Genomic DNA, 17,424 nt, shown 5'->3' with positions numbered 1-17,424 from the left:
TCTTGTGATTTTTCATTTCCTTGGGGTCCATGGTAATGATCCTCCTTTCATTTCTTATTGTATTCATTTGCTGCTTCTCTCATTTTGACTTTGTCAGACTAAATAAGGGTTTGCCAATCTTGTTGATCTTCTCAAAGAACCAACCTTTGGTTTTATTGATTCTTTCTATTGTTTTTTTCTCCAATTCATTTACTTCCATTTTAATCTTTGTTACTTCTTTTCTTCTACTTCTTTTAGGGGTAGTTTGCTGCTCTTTCTCTAGTTTCTTCAGTTGGTCAGTTATTGAGTTTATCTCTCTGTTCCTTTTTAATATAGGCATTTAGAGCTATAAATTTCTCTCTCAGCATTAACTTTGCTGCATTCCATACTTTTTGATATGCTGTATTCTCATTTTCATTCATCTCCAGATACTGATTTAACTTGCAATTTTTTTCTTTGACCCACTGATTTTTTAAGAATGTGCTGCTTACCTCCATATGTTTGTGTAAGTTCCAGTTCTTTGCTGGTTATTGATTCACAACTTCATTCCATTGTGATCAGAGATCTTGCTTTTGAATAATTTCAATATTTTTTAAATTATTAAGACCTGTTTTGTACCCCAGCATATGATCTATCCTAGAGACTGTGCCATGAGCACTTGGGAAGAATGTATATCCTGCTATTTGGGTATGCAATGATCTATATATGTTAGTTAGGTCTAATTCACTTATCGTGTTGTTTAGGTTCACATTTCCTTATTGATCCTCTGTCTAGTTGATCTATCTATTGAAGAGAGTGGTGTGTTAAAATCTTTCATTATTAATGTAGAAACATCTATTGCTTCCATCAGTTTTGTCAGTGTTTGCCTTATGTACTGGGTGCATAAACATTTATAGTTATTATTTCTTTGTGGTGAATCACTTTTTTTATTTGTATATTGTTCTTCCTTTTCTCTTATAACATCTTTGTATTTAAAGTCTATTTTAACTGATATTAGTATAGCTACTCCTGCTTTTTCGTTGTTGTTACTGTTAATTGCATGCATGGAATATGTTTTTCCAACCAATTATTTTCAACCTATTTGTATCTTTGGATCTAAAGTGAGTCTCTTGTAAATAGATGGATCATTTTTTATCCATTCTGCTAATCTGTCTTTTTATTGGGAAGTTTAATCCATTAACATCCAATGTTATTACTGTAAAAGTAGTCCTTACTTTAACCATTTTATCCCTTGGCTTTTATTTGCCATATATAATATTTTTCTCTCTTTTTATCCTTTTAGTTACCCTTACTGATAATCATTCTTTCTACACTCTTTTTCAAATCTCTCTCTCCTGTCTATTAATTTTAAATCTTTCTCTCTCTCTTGTCTATTTTTCAGTTGACAGAATTCCCTTTAGTATTTCTTGCAGGCCAGACCTCCTCTTAAAAAAATTCTCTCAGCATTTTGTTCACTTGTGAAAATTTTAACCTCTCCCTCTCTTTTGAAAGACAGATCTGCTGGATAAAGAATTCTTGGCTGACAATTTTTCTCTTTCAGAATCTTAAATACATCATACAAGTGCCCTTACACCTACATGGGGCCCAATGAATAAGCAATGCCTAATCTTATGTGACTTTCCTTGTATGTGGTAAATTGCTTTTCTATTGCTGATTTCAGGACTCTCTCCTCTTCAGGATTTGTCAGTCTGATTAATATGTGTCTTGGAGTAGGTCTATTTGGATTTATTCTGTTTGGAGTTCATTGGGCTTTTTGATTTGCATATTTATGTATTTCATAAGGGTTGGGAAGTTTTATTTAATTATCTCTTCTTATGCCTCATGTTGCCCATGCCTCATTACACTGAGATCCAATTCAAATTTTTCATCTTTTTTTACCATTAGTTCTTTTATGCATTCAAATTCAGTTTCTCTGTCCTCATGCTCACTTATTATTTCTTCTGCTTCCTCAAATTTGCTGTTGTGAATGTCTTATATATATATATATATATTTTATTTTTTGCATGAGCAGGCACTGGGAATTAAACCTGGGTCTCTGGCATGGCAGGCGAGAACTCTGCCAGCTGAACCACTATGGCCCACCCCTAATATATTTTTAATTTGATCAACAGTATCTTTCATTTTATAAGATCTGTTATTATTTCTATTTATTCTTTCAAATTCTTCTCTATGCTCTTCTAGTGTCTTCTTGCTATCTTTTATCTCTTTAGCCAACTCACTGAAGTTATTTAGGAGATTTATTTGCACATCTTTGATTAGTTGTTCCAGATTCTGTGTCACCTCTGGCTTTCTAATTTGATCATTTGGCTTGACCAAATCTTCATGTTTCTTTAAGTGGTCTGTGATTGTTTGCTGGTTTCTTGGCATTTGATTATCTTGATCAAGTTATTTTAAAGTTGCTTTCCTTTGCTTATCTCCTATTTTGTTTTTGCTTAGGTTTGCATTGAAGGTCTCCTTTGACACTTGGTTTGTCAGTAATTCCCAGCCAAATCAAAGCCAGAGATGAACTCAGGGGGCTGCAGCCCTTTGCAGAAGTGTTTTAGAGGCTGGGCAGAAAAGGAGCTTACCAGATGGTACATTCCTAGTCTTCCCAGCAGATGGTGGCCTTGGGCCACTTCTCCCCCACAACACCACCTCTCCCTGAGGATGGCAGTCCCTTGGGCAGGGACCAGACCAGACAACAATCCAGTCAAGGATGCTGGCCCTCGGGCATGCTAGAAGCAGCTCCTGGGATAGGGTATGTGCACTGTGCACCATGTTGAAGACTCCAGCTTGTAGGTGTGATGGGTCTGGTGACTTCCAGACTCCTGTTTGGAAAGACTCCAGGCTGCAGGACTGAGAGGTTTAACTTCACCAGCCAGCGACTGGTCCAGATGTGTTCTGCTTTTCACTGACCACAAGACTGCCTTGAGAGTGAAGGAAGGGTGCCTGGCATTGCAAGGCAGACTGCTCCTCTGCTCATGTACCCAGTGAGTGCCCTGAGCCCTTGTGCAGAAAGGACTGAGGCAGCAGGACCATGTGTCTCTCTCTTCACCCAACAGTCAGATCAATTCTGTTCTGCATCCCCCTGTCTTCCCAAGGGGAGGACTTCCTGACTACCTGAAGTCCAGGTGCACATAGCAGCTTGCCATAGGTATGGGGAGAAAGCACTTGGCATTATTGCAGGATCTCAGCCCATGGATAAAATGAGTTTACTGGCTTCTGGGAATATTGGGCTGCAGGACTGAGAGGAATGCCTCTCCCACTTCTCTGAAGCAGAGGTGTGCCACTTCTCAGCTGCCTAATCCAAATGTTGGCCAGGGACAGATTTAAGGATGGTCGCAATTGAATACACTCACCCCAATTTCTCAGTTGTAGTTTTTCCACTTTTCCATCTGGGTCTTCCTTATATAATGCAGATCCTCTTCTCTGGTCAATCAGATTGCAGAAGTGCTGCTTTGGTAGTTTTCTCCAGGTCCTCTAGTGATTTATGATGGAGAAGTGAGTTCTGCTGATCCTATTCTGCCATCTTCTTAGAACTACTTGCCTTTATTTTATTTATTTATTTATTTTTTTCATGGGCAGGCACTGGGAATCGAACTTAGGTCTCCGGCATGGCAGGCAAGAATTCTGCCACTGAGCCACCATCGCACTGCCCCTCACCTTCATTTTTGAAGAATATTTTCACTGGATATAGAATTCTAGGTTGGTGGCTTTTTTCTTTCAACACTTTAGATATCTCACTCCTCTTTTCTCTTTGCTTACATGAATTCTAACTAGAACTCCATTATAAATCTCATCTTTGTTTCTCTGTAGGTAAGGGGTTTATCCTGGCTCCTTTTAGGATTTTTTCTTTGTCTTTGGTTTTCTGCAGACTGAACATCATATTCCTAGGTGTAGTTTTTAAAATTTATTCCTAGATATAGTTTTTAAAATTTATTATGTTCCTAGATGTAGTTTTTTAAATTTATTAATATCCTTCCTGGTGTTCTTTGAGCTTCCTGGATCTATAGTTTGGGGTCATTTATAAATTTTGGAAAGTTCTCTACCAATATTCAAATATATCTCTGCCCACTCTTACTTTCTTCCCTTTCTAGCATTCTAATTATGCATATGACAGACTTTTTGAAATTGCCTCACAGTTCTTGGATATTCTGTTCTAGTTTTTCATCTCTGTTCTCTCTGAATTTCATTTTAGGAAATTCCTATTGACATATCTTAAAGTTCATTGATTTTTTCATTGGCTGTGTACCCTCTACTAATGAACCCATCAAAGGTATTCCTCATTTCTCTTACAGTGTCTGATTTTTAGTGTTTCCTTTTGATTTGCCTTTATAGCTTCCATTTCTGGGCTTATATTACCCATCTGTTCTTGCATGTTGTTTACTTTTTCCATTATAGCTCTCAACATATAAATCATATTTATTTTAAATGGGCTGTCTGATAATTCCAGCATCTGTATCCTATCTGAGTTTGGTTTTGATGCTCACTTTATCTCTTCAGATAGTGTTTTTATTTCTTGTTTTTTAGCATCCTTGTAATTTTTGTGGGAAACTAGAGAAATGTATCAAATAGAAACTAAGGAAAATAGGCCTTTAGTGTGAGGTTTTATGTTAATCTGTCCATTGATTGTGCTGTGCTTGATGCTTATTATGACTGTAGGGGCCAGAGATTTCAAATTCCTCAAATGTCCTTATGTTTGTCTCCCTGTTGACACTGGACCTCCCTAAGTACTCCTCTTCAGAGAGAGTCTGCATTTGCAGTCCCTTTGATGTGGTGGAGGAAGAAGAGGCATTTTATAATTTTATAATTAAATCTCAGTCTTTCCATGAGACTGCTTCCCTCAGCTATAATGTGCAGAAGCATTTTTTAGTTCCCCTTCCCCATTAGATGAGGAAAAAAAGCTAGAGGGTGATGGAGGGGAAAAATGTCTTTCCCCCGGGTAGGACGAGGCTCTAATAATTTTCCCCCCAGAGAGTAGCTTTTGTTATGGTGAATTCTCTGGGCACGTTTCACAATTGTTACTCTTCTCTGCCCCTTGCCAGGGTCCGGAGCTGATTTTTCTTTTCTCTTCTCCCCAAGAATCAGGTGGAGTTTTTTTTTTCTTTTTTTCCTCCCCTGAGGAATGTACCATTCCTGGAGGTACTGTTACACCAGGTTGATGGTGGAGTGGATGGTGCAAGCTCCTATTCCATCTCCCTTTCCAAAATTCTATTCAGTATATTGTCCTTGGAAAGAGGATATATCAGATATTAAACTGATAAGAATAGACACTACACTTGCTCTTGTCAAAAGGCCAAGAAGCAATTTCGGATGGAGATTTTGATGGTAAAAATCAATGAAATTGTGCCCCCTCAAAGATTACACTCCCTAGGAATTTCTCACTCTCATGCTAGTCCGCTCGTCTACACTCAGCCTCCAGCAATTTCCAAAACTGTCATTTAAGTGTTCCTACCAGTTTATGCTTCACTGGCTTCTGCTCCAGGTAAGCTGATCTCAGCTGTGACTCTCTAGATTTACCTGTCTCTCTGAATTTCAGAATGGCTGTTTGCCCTGCAACCTCATTTCACTGATGGGTCAAGAAAAGTCACTGATTTTCTGTTTGTGTACCTTTTTTTGTTTGAATAATGTCTTTGAATCGCTTTATGTTAGAGCTGAAACCAGAAGTTCACTTCTGACATTTTAAAAAGAATGCTAATATATAGTCAGATTTGAGAACCATCAGGGAAAAGAGAAGAGGCTTTGAAGTAAGACATGCCTAGTCTGAATCCTGAATCTTGACTCCCATAGAACATATGTGATGATGAGCAACTATGAACACATTGTTCTCACTGACGTTTGGTTACCTCATCTGCAAATGAGATAGTTCTTGTCTTGTACGGTTCTTGTGATAATTAGAAAGATTGTTATAGGCATGTCATTGCCATACCCTAAATTCTCACTTCTTTGGTTGTAGATAATATTCATTGAGTGCTTACTAAATATTAGGTGTGTTCAAGTACTGAATTTTCATAAGTGAAGAAACTGAGGTATAAGGAAGTTAAGTAACTTGCCCAAGGTCATAAAACTAGTAAACAGTAGAGCTGGCATTTGAACCAGGTGGTGAACACAGAGTCTCCAGCCTGGAGGGGATTTCAATAGTATATTTAAATAGTATATTTAAATCTACATTATTTTGGTTGAAAGTGGTTTGTGTTGTGGTAAAGGTGGAGAAAAACTGGTATATATTCAAAATAAATTAAATTAAAAAATAATACAGGATGTTTACTTAGAATTACTCTCGCTACTTATAAAACGGTAGAGTTGTTTACAAACCTGTGCATATCATACATAACCAGCTGCAATGAATTGACCTTCAATTGGAAAACTATTGTTGTACATGGGTCCTTCCCAGTAAATCCAAGTTGGGATCCACCTTCCATGCAATTTTTATTATATAATCTTATTTATTCATTAGAATAAATGGTAAAATATAAATTTATTTAAGATATGCTAAATTTGCCATATTTCCTTTACATAATTCTATTTAACTCACATTCATGGCTTGAGTACACTAATTAAGGAAAAATATTGAATTCAATCAGCCTTATTCCCCCATATCATTACTGGACAAAGGCCATGGATTATTTTGCCTGATGCTCTCAATAACTAATTCCTGAGACACCAGGGTTTCAAACAGAGAAAGAGGGTTTATTACTAGGCATGTAGTAGGGGAACAATTGGCCCAGTATCCCAAAATCTGTCTCCCCAAAGTGCAGTAATTCTGAGAAAAGACGGGTAAGTTTTAAGAAAATGAGCATAGTGGCCCCAGATGATATAATTAGAGGTGATCTACTTATTGAGTGTGCAGACTGATTACATGCTTAGTCACAGAATGTATGTAAGAAAATGGCAGAATGAGGTATAGGTGATTGTAGGTTAAAGTCTAAGCTATCGTGCATGTCAGGCAGGCCCACTTTAGTTAGAGCCAATCTTGGTTATTAAGATAACTTTGGACTTGGGGTGGATTAGTTCTAGACTGACCCAAGACCTTTCATTAATAAACATTAGGGTCTGTCTTTAGTGATTACAAGACTCTAAAGTTGAAAAACTGCATAACTACATAACAAATGAAGGTAACTCACAAGGTTTTTACAATCACAGGGGCAGAAAATAAGGACTATACAATCATTATCAGAGATCAAGGCAGCTGGATTACAAATTAGAGATTTCAGGTGTTTCCCTCTCTCTTCTCCAATACACCAGAAAGCAAAAAGGAATATCTATATAATGATTCAGCAATCAAAATCATCCCTTAAATACTGATTTCTCAGTTACAATTCCTCCCTCTCATTTGATAATTATCTCTCAATCTTGAGGGATATCTGGACAATGAGTCTTCTAATTGCTTCATGGCTGAAAAGGAGCATTGTTATTAAGAGGCAAATGGATGAAATGATGAAAATCAATTATTGTTCTTGGAGAGTCCAGTATTTCTGGGTTTCAGAGTTTCTCTGGAATTGGAACAATCTGGAGGTTTTAAGTCTCTGAAAAGCAAACTTAAGTAAAATTTTTTAGAGCCCAGGATATCTTTCAAGGTTTCCTGGAATATTGTTGGTTGGGGTTTTCAATATTTGGCCAAAACTTGCATAAGAGTAGCCTCCAGCATGACCTCTTGATTTTATTTGAAATCTCTTAGTCATTGAAACTCTATTTTCCTTCTTTTGGTGAACTAATCCATTATGCCAGGACCAGTTATTTCCCATGATGCCAGGGCCAGTTATGTTTCACAATGCCAGGGCCAGGCTTACATCCCTGGAAATTATGTCACACACAGGGAGAAAGGTCAGAGTTTGGCTAAGAGAGAGACCACATTTGAGCAACAGCAGAGATCTTCTGGAAATGACTCTTAGACACTAAACATAAGTAGATTCATTTTGCTATTACAGAAATAAGTTAAGGGTAAACCTCAAAATTAAGGTGTTGGCTTATTAAATTCGGAGCTCCTCTTGCTTAAGAAAATGTCAGGAATTCCATAGGTAGGGAAGTTTGATAGTTCTATTTTTCCCAGTCCCTCAAGGGAGTTTGCAAATACTTTTCCATTTTCTGCCCAAAATACTCTCAAATGCATCATGATGATATATGAATTTAACAGACTATTAAGATTTTATTACTTATTCTAGGTTCTATATCAAATAAAGCTGAATTAGGTAGTTTAAATAAACTGAATAGGAAGATTAAATTAGATAGTGTGCTACAGAAAATTTAAATTTTGGACAAAATAAGAACTTTTCTTTTTGTCTCACACAAAAGTCAAAGCTTTAAAGTACAGACAATATATATATATATATATTTTTTTTTTTACCTTGTGTATTGATTTACCTTAGTTTTAACCAGATCAGTTTCTGTGACACCTTTAATTGGAATTTGATATTTTTCTCTTTGTTGTTGTTGTTGTTTTATTTTTAACAATTGCTATACAGAGTTAGACTGACTTTCAGAGTTGGAGAACTAAATGTGTCTCAGGTATTACACAGATAATTAAAGTTCCAGGCAACTATTAGGTTATACAATAAGCAAAGTATTTCAGAATTTAAAGATAACAATTAAAGCTTACAATCTAAGCTTTAATTTTTATAATATTTTTAAATGAAGTTATTTTCAGAAATAAAAACATTAGACAATTTTGCTATATTAACACACTATAGGAGAGATTTTTGTTCTATTTCACTTTTACACATTTACCAGAGTTTATTAAGAGATAAATATAATCTATTTATTTGTCCTGCTTTTTTTAAAAAGTCTTTCCTTCTGGCATATAGCTGACCACATATACTTTTAGAGAAGTATTAGAGCAAAGCAGTGCAGCTGACAAGTAAATTTGGCTGTTTCTATGATCTGCAGCTTTTTAAGAATAACTAAACTGTGATTAACTACATTATACCATTGCTTAACATCATGCAGATTAGTATCAGGATATAACACAGATAGTGATTACATTGTCAAATTTTATGAGTTTACGCCATCTCTAAATATATGAATAATATTTTAGCTATAGAAATTTAACTAGTACTAGGGTAGAAAATCCCTCTTAACCACTGTGATGCTTCCCAAACACCTCCCACACAATATGTTAAACTATTTTAGCAACTTACTTTTGTATGATGAAAGAACGGATCACTTGCAACAGTTTTCCCTTAGCAATGAAAATAGTTGTCTTCTGAAATAAATGATAATGCCAACATAAATATTAACAAGAATATTATTTTTATGTAAAATCTTTGATTTCTAGACAGAGTACTCCAGCAATTAAGAAAAACTTTTTAAAAACTTTACATTAAGAGCAGATCAACAATCAGTGTTATTTTAATAGTGAGAGAACTAAACTTCAGTTTGGTATGAATACCTGATCTGACACAAAAGCTTTCTTTTTTGAAATACATAATAAACCAACCTTAAATTTTGGGCAGCACTGATTGTGATAGACAGAATTCCCTTTCATAAACTTCTTTTTGACAACTCTCTATATTCATTCAGGGCTTATAATCAACTATGACTATAATAAACAAAATTCATTTCCTTAAACATATTTCTATCATCTTCTATATCCATTCCACCTATTGTTTTTATTTATCCAGACTGTACATAATAGAAATAAATTTGATATAAATTCAGAAAGCTTTTGAACCTGGACACTTCTTACAATAACAGTATTCATGAAGGGGAGAAGAGACAGAGATATAAAATAATAAAAGAAGGAAGAAATTTATGCTTGAGTTTGGAACACAGTTATGCATCTATATACCGTATACTCACAACACACAAATGATTACTTTACAGAATGTTTAAAATCTCTCAGTCAGGGGGCGCAAGGGTAGTTCAGTGGTAGGATTCTCGCCTGCCATGTGGGAGACCTGCGTTTGATTCCCGGTCCATGCACTTCCCCCAAAACAAACAAACAAGGAAAGCAAACTAACAACAAACAGACAAACAAAAATTCAACAAATGGTGCTGCAATAACAGGATACTCACGTGGAAGAATAATGAAATGTGACCCCACCATACAGCATACACACACACAGAAACCCTCAGTCCATTTCAGCACTACCTTCAAATGTCAGAAAAGCCCCAAGTTTGAAATACAATCACCTTTTTGATATTTAAGGGATTTATACCCAGGAAAAAAAACTTTAATTTCTTCTCAGTGTTATTTCCAAACCCTAAAAAATATCAGGAATACGTTAGTTCATAAAATTAAGTTATGGCTTTTAAGAAAAATTAGTTCAGAGCTCTGTTTATTTAAATGCTACTTTCTTATTTAGAGGTCTTACAAGTATTTCTCTCCTATAAGGTCTTCTTAGGTCATTCTTTATCTATCTGCTTTTTAAATTCTTCCAGCACTCTTATTCCTTCATTATTACTCTCTTACTATGCCCTGGTACAAGTATATTCTAGCTAGAGTATAAAAATTTTAAAGCTAAGAATCAGGTTTTCTCTATTTATGACAGCATATATTAACAGAAATGTACTGATTGACATTAACAAATGGCCAAATAACCAAAAGCAAGATTCTTTGAAATCCAGGTAATCAAGGTCATTTAAAAATCCATTTATATTTCTTAGTAAACTTAATTGATTTCATAAATAGAATATGTTTGAAACATTAGCATATTTTCTATTTTATTATATTTTATATGTATTGTTATTACCAGGTACATTGCTTAACTTAACATATTTAGTTAGGCTAGCTTATTTTATCAGTAAGCTTGTATAAATTTAGGAAGATAAACTCAAGTAGAATCAAATTTCGTTTGTTCAATTCAAAATTTATCTTAAAATTCCTTTTATTAGAGATTGAAAAAAATCGGTTTTAATAATATCTTAAAATACAAACAATTTTAAAAGTACATTGACTACCAAGTTCTGGAAAATATGCTGCAATTGTTTAATTTGCCCCAAGCCTGAATCCAGGAAAACTTTCACATATCTCTCAAAGATCTTTCATTTTACTTACTGAAATTTGATAATTAGATTTTATTCAGTTACTGCTATCCCAAGGATATTTATATTTTAATGATGATCTGATTACTACAGTTACCATAACAAAGGTATTATTGAAAAAAATAATATTAACAAACAACCTATTCTGTAAGATTTTCTTATGCTTACCATTTCTAATCTCCAGGCCCAGTATAAAAAAGGAGAAAAATGGATTCTAAACCACACTTCGTTGTGTCTTTCTGTGCCTAGACACAGAAAGGTTAGACCTTGGGCAGGGATAGGTTGGACAGAAGTAATCAGGCTTGTAGAATTTGGATTTGAAAGTTTGAGGTGAGGGCTATGGAATTTTGACAGTTCCTATGGCATTCTTTAACTATTTCCAATTATTAGATTTATTTTACTAAAAGCTGTGACCAGGACCACTGGAAAAGCACTTTGTTTTTTCTAGAGGCACCCTTTTGGCAGTTTTCCAGGTGCAGTTTCTTTCTAATGTCCAGGTTTGTTTACAATAATTACAAAACTAAGGTTTTCAAATCTTGCTACTCAGAGAATTTTACCTAAAAGAAAAAATAAAGAATTTCAAAAGTACCAATTTGTACAGTTACATCAGGCACCTAATTATTTCTAAGCAGTTCAAATAGAGCTCTTTAAGAATTTTATTAATTTGTTCCCACCCAGAGGAATGAGAACATACATTGAACAGGCAGACAGCACAAATAGAAAGGTAGTTACACAAGAAACAGAAACACAGAAATATTTCTGAGAGGGACAAACACATAATTGAATATGTTATGTCATTATACTTTTGTCTTTTTTTTTTGCAGACAATTTTAACTGTATTATCTTTAACTGTAATGGTAGTATTTTATTTTAAATCATTTTGAAGCCAGATGATGTTACAGAAATAAACCCTTTTTTTTTTGAGATGTATAACCAAAACCTTTTCAATTTTCAATAAAGCCCAAAGGAATTAAAAATTCCCTTTTTCAGAGAATTTCCATAATCAGTCACCAATACAAATGCAGGAACATACCAATCAATAAATGTACACAAACACTTAATGCTTACTATATTTAAGTAACACACCAATTAATAACTAGGCCGAACACACCAACAAACAATTAAACCAGCATTAAACTCTTACTATATGCAGGTAACACACAGGCAAGCATTTAAACAGGCCTACTTAATTTCATTAAATACTAATTAATTGTTAGCTTACTCATTTTCTAAGAGTATTCTCAACAGACACATTTAGTTCAAGGCCTCAAAGTAGTCAAGGAGATTCAAACCACCAGATTTACTCCCCGATCTACTTTTATCATGGTGACCCACTGACCCAGTCAGCTGTCTGGACATCAAACTGGAAATAGTTTCTCTCTTTGAAGCTTTTTAAGGCACCAGAAATCTCCGAAGTGCCGGCAGAACAGAGGACCCCGGCTGCCGAGCTTCTAGACTAAATTCAGTCCAGTGGCCGCAAAAGTCTAGGTCAGCCGGCTTATCTCCTTTGCCGGGGCTCCAGCGCTTTGGACATTCATCCCATCAGAGGGTCACCAAATTGTTACTGGACAAAGGCCATGGATTCTTTTGCCTAATGTGCTCAATAACCAATTCCTGAGACTGGGGTTTCAAAGAGAGAAAGAGTTTATTATTAGGAGTGTAGTAAGAGCAGATCGTCTAGCAGCCCAAAATCTGTCTCCCCAAACTGCAGTAATTACAACAGTTTTATTAGAGAAAAAGGTGGGCAGGGTTTAAAATAATGAGCACAGTGGCCTCAGATGATGTAATTAGAGGCACTCTGCTCATTGGGCATGCACAGATTGATTACATGCTTAGAACTTATGTATCAAATGGTGGAAGGAGGCACAGGTGTCTTGTTGGTTAAAGTCTGAGCTACTGTGCATGTCAGGCAGGCCTGTTTTGGTTAGATCCAGTCTTGGTTATCAAGGTAACTTTGGACTTGGGTGGGTTAGTTCTGGGCTGACCCAAGACTCTTCAATAATAAACATTAGGGGTTGTCCTTAGTGATCTCAAGACTCTAAAGTTGAAAAACAGGATAACTGAGTGCAAATGAAGGTTAGTCAGAAGGTTTTACAATCACAGGGGCAGAAGATAAGGGCTATACAATCATTATTGGAGATCAAGGCATCTGGATTACAATTTAGAGATTTCAGGTATTTCCCTCTGTCTAGTTCAATATACCAGAAAGTAAGATAGAATTCTATATAATGACTCAACAATCAAAAAAATCCCTTAAATTCTGATTTCTCAGTTATAATATGATTGCAAGAAATCATCTTGAATTACTTTTTTAAATGCTTGAGCCATAAGGCTATCTTGCAAAGGGGAAATATCATAATTTATGTAAAACTAACAAGTAATTCTGATTTTTAAGTAAATTCAATTACATAAAATCAATTAGATACACTTCTGATTTCAATATTAGCACATGACAATACACTATTTGCTGCTTATATAATGGAGTCACAGTCATCTATTCATGATTTTTGTAACAGCTTTATTGAGATAATTAATCATTGTTAAAGCATTCTCTAAGGGAATTCACAACTCAAGTCTAAGAGATTTTGAGAACTAGCTTAAATGCAAAAATTGTCTTTATTACTTTTTTTAAAACTGGAAACTATCTGGCAATGCAACAAATTGTCAAAACTAAAATCCCCTTGCAGTGCCGTTTATGTTTTATTGCCATTCTGCTGAAAATCGTGTTAAAACAGATGCCTAATCAGATGGCAAAATTTCTGTGTTTGAATTATTATGAGAATATGAAATTCAAAGATATTTCAAAAGCACTCTGAATAATTATTTAAAATCAAAGTGCTTTATGTGTTTAACGGAATAATATACTACTAATAGAATCTTTGGTTGCTTACTGTTTAGGGAATTCCAAAAGACTTCCTCTATCCAAAGCATTATTGGAGTTCCTTCAATGAGACCTGGTATACAATCTGTTCGGATAACTTCATGATATGAAAAAGTCATCACTGTAAAATGTATGGCTCCATCATAACCTAATTCAACACAGTGGCTTGCAATATGGTGACTACAACTGCGATTTGGTTCATTAATTCTCAGTAACAGTTGTTAATCAGCTCATTAAGCAAGTATTGTATAGAAGATATCAACCAGGGGAACATCTTAAAAACCACTAAATATCTTCTTTTTCACGGGGAGGAATAAGAAAACAGGTTTAATACCAGAGGAGGAGTCTATAAAATGACAGTATTTCAATGATGGCAAAGTTTTAAATAATTGCACTTCTATAAAACAAAGCAAGCTCTGGACATTTTGTGCCTTTTCCAGAAAAATGTTCAAAGTCATAAAACTCCTTTCATTTGGCCTTCCTGGATTTTGCAACTATTTTGCTATTAAAATGCAGAAAATAATTCTGGTCCTCAATCTCACACTGCAATAATTTGCTGGTTCTTTCTCTTCTTTCTATAGCATGTAATTCAATAATATGTTTCAGGTATTTTAAATTTCAATGATTTAATTTAAATATAATTTTGTAAATTGTATTAGCTGATTTTCAGCAACTTATTTTATCTTGAAATATGCATTATGTATATGCTTACGAATGGCATACAAATTAAAATGCTTTAAAAAACAATAAGATGAATTTATAACCTACTTCCCAGTTTAAAAAGAACTTTCACAGGTTTGATTTAATTTGACCTTTGCAAAACCTACAAAGACATAGGGTAGACATTACTATTAGCCTAAAATTACCCACAAGAAACCTAAAGCTCAAGTTGTGTGACTAGCCCAGGTTGAAAAGTTTTTATGTTCAGTTTTTACAACTGCAAATCCCATGCTCTTTCCATGAAAGCATACTGATTTTCCAGTAACTAACCAGAGGTTAGCAGCCTCCCCGTGGGAATATTCTTGTCATCCACAGCCCAGAGGAAGGAGTCTTTAAGCACAGGAGAGATCCAGTGTATGCTCAGGCAGGAAGGAGCACAAAATCAAACTTTAATGAAAGCATCATACAGAGTTATTTACTTTTAGAAGCATAACCAAGACCCAAACCTTCCAATATATTGTAAGTCATCTGTCTAGAGTTAAGCAAACTAAATGACGGAGGAGGTTCATTGAATTAGAGCCAATGTAGCATGTGCCTGAAATTATTCTAATAGAACTCTAGTATCAGCATCTTCCACCATTCTAGGTGCAATGTTTCATGAAGCATGGCAAGGACTCCAAGTGATTCCCTTCTGAAATAAGAAGGTCTTTTCTTCCAATTTCTTTCCCGTGCTTGTACATCTCTGTGCTTCCGAATCCACCTGGCCACTCCATCTTTCAAGTGGCCTAAGGACAGACACTAAAAATATTCTGATAATTTGCATGAAAGCAGGAAACCCTTCCAACCTATATGAACTACTGCAAGTAGGCATTTACTAACTGAATTTATCTTTATTTAGTTTCAGGTTCCTGTGCATCAATTGAATTGATCTATATTAATTCAGATGTATCAGTGATTTGGCCTATTGTGTATTAGTTCAGTGTTTTGATCAACCTGTTTATTTCAGTGAACAGTTTCTCAGGTATTGCAGATGAGTAAATTAAAATGTTAGCTGGCAATGACATAACATGTAATATCACTCAATATCTGATTTAATCAAACATAGCGTCATGTTTACCAAATGTACAAATACCCCAGTGTTTTCAAAGAATTTCAGCCAGCTTATATAAGGCACAATTTTTGTGTTAATACAATGGAAATAGGGACAGTACTGTTGGAAAGATTACCCTCCTGAGGTTGTTGAAGACCCTGTTTCTACAGCCTCAGTTTTTAAAACCATAGCATATGCATTCTGTCCTGAATTACAACTTCATGGAATAATAAGGCCCAGTTTCCCATTGGGCTCAATTAGGGCATTGTCAAATTTCTTAAATAAAAAGCTAAGGTTTCCTAAATTGTTTCTGAGCAGCTTTTGTATTTCCATATTCCATCTGCCACGCTGTCATGTGTTTATTGCAAGTTATAGTTTCTCCTCTAGCACATAGGTATTGTTTTTTCCTTTAAATCTTTTTCAGAACAAAACCTAATGTTCTATATATACTTTGAGAAATTCTGTCCTAGAGTAATAGACCACTAAAAAATTAACTTTTCTTTTATATTGTTCCACAGAAACTATTGACACCATTGCCAATCCTGGTATTTGGATATCATCAAGCTACTGAGCACATGAAAAAAAGTCAAACTGAGACCAGAAAACTTACACATTTTTTTCCTGCAGTCTGATGGATAAGACAAAAAGAATTAAAGCAGCATGTTTTCCCTTATGGGAAACCAAATCAAGATGGTTTAATGAATAAAGGATCTGAGACGGTTTGTACTCACATTGAGGTTCTATATGGCCAATATACCTATGCCTCTGACAGCATATTTTCCTCATGAATCAGTAAAGAAAAATGATAAAAGACATGGAGTGGGAGGAATCTTATTTAAATAAATTTCTCTTGAAGACAAATCTTAAAACTTAAATGAAATTGATGGAAAAGATACTTTGAATTCAGAGCCTTATCCTGGCACATTTCAGGAGAGGAGTCTTAGTTATTTAGAGGTTTGGTCTAGCTTGCCTGTTTCCTCTAGAAAGATGCTATCATTTGACCAATCCAGCTAATGCTATAGACTTATATCATATAATTATGTATTTATTATAGCCACTGTTTGAGTAATATCATTAAAATTGGCAGACCTGTTTCATCAGAGCTGGCACATAGCACGATTGACCACCTTATATTATCATAAATTTTCTAGTACAATCTGCCTGCAAAAATCAGTTCAACCCTCAATGAGCAAATGATATGCTATTGCTAGATTGTAAGTTTGGGGAGAGACTTTGAGGATCTAAGTTTTCAGCCAGGAGGTTTAGAAAAACACTCATGCCATGCCGTAGGTGAGATCAAAGCTATCATCAATTACTGAGATGGAAATTTGGCAGATTCCACCGGGGGAAATAGTTCTCACTCGGAAAGATCCTCAGGATGGCATGAGTAGTACAAATAATCAGTAAAAACACTATTTAGTTGGGAGACCCTAGTTTAATTTAGAATACCTTTGTGGCTCAGGATCAGTGGCTTTTTTTCAAATGGATTCCTTCAGGCTAATGTGGACAATGAATCTCGGCTTATGTAAGATCATGTAACAGTATTTGTCCTCAATTTCAGAGAAACAACCAAATATTGCTTAAACTTCTCTAGGTTATTTGGTCACTTACTAATATTATTATATCTTGGTTTATAAACATTAAAATCTCAATCAACTAAAACCAAACCAAACTGAACTTTCAATTGATCATAATTCATTGTGCTCCCACTTTTAGAAAAAAATGTGTCAATCGTAAGAAAACAAGCTGAGATCAAAGATTAACAAAAATCTTTCAGAATTCACAGTACATTTTTTGATACCATCAAAAAGGACTTTGTTTTGGGTGCACAAGTCGTTCAGTAGTAGAACGCTCA

The 17,424-nt window shown here is 35.0% G+C and overlaps 1 long non-coding RNA gene and 1 other non-coding gene across 5 annotated transcripts in view; both read right to left on the bottom strand.

The window, feature by feature from the left end:
* LOC143662555 (uncharacterized) overlaps nucleotides 1-17,424 on the bottom strand; it is a 256,405-nt gene that overhangs the window by 45,308 nt on the left and 193,673 nt on the right. For 2 of the 4 annotated variants that reach the window (XR_013165410.1, XR_013165420.1), the window contains exon 4: nucleotides 9,093-9,157. The exons of the other annotated variants lie outside the window; for them this stretch is intronic. This is a non-coding gene — a long non-coding RNA (uncharacterized LOC143662555). The remainder of the gene's footprint in view (nucleotides 1-9,092; nucleotides 9,158-17,424) is intronic. 4 annotated transcript variants of the gene reach the window in all.
* On the bottom strand, nucleotides 5,079-5,266 carry LOC143675428 (U2 spliceosomal RNA). The gene has a single exon (XR_013171652.1). It is a non-coding gene; the product is annotated as a U2 spliceosomal RNA (small nuclear RNA).

This window comes from Tamandua tetradactyla, chromosome 2 (genome assembly GCF_023851605.1).
Source record: "Tamandua tetradactyla isolate mTamTet1 chromosome 2, mTamTet1.pri, whole genome shotgun sequence".
NCBI classification, from domain to species: Eukaryota; Metazoa; Chordata; class Mammalia; order Pilosa; family Myrmecophagidae; genus Tamandua; species Tamandua tetradactyla.
Note: the sequence above shows the minus strand (reverse complement) of the source record. Positions and strands in the feature narration are given on the sequence as shown.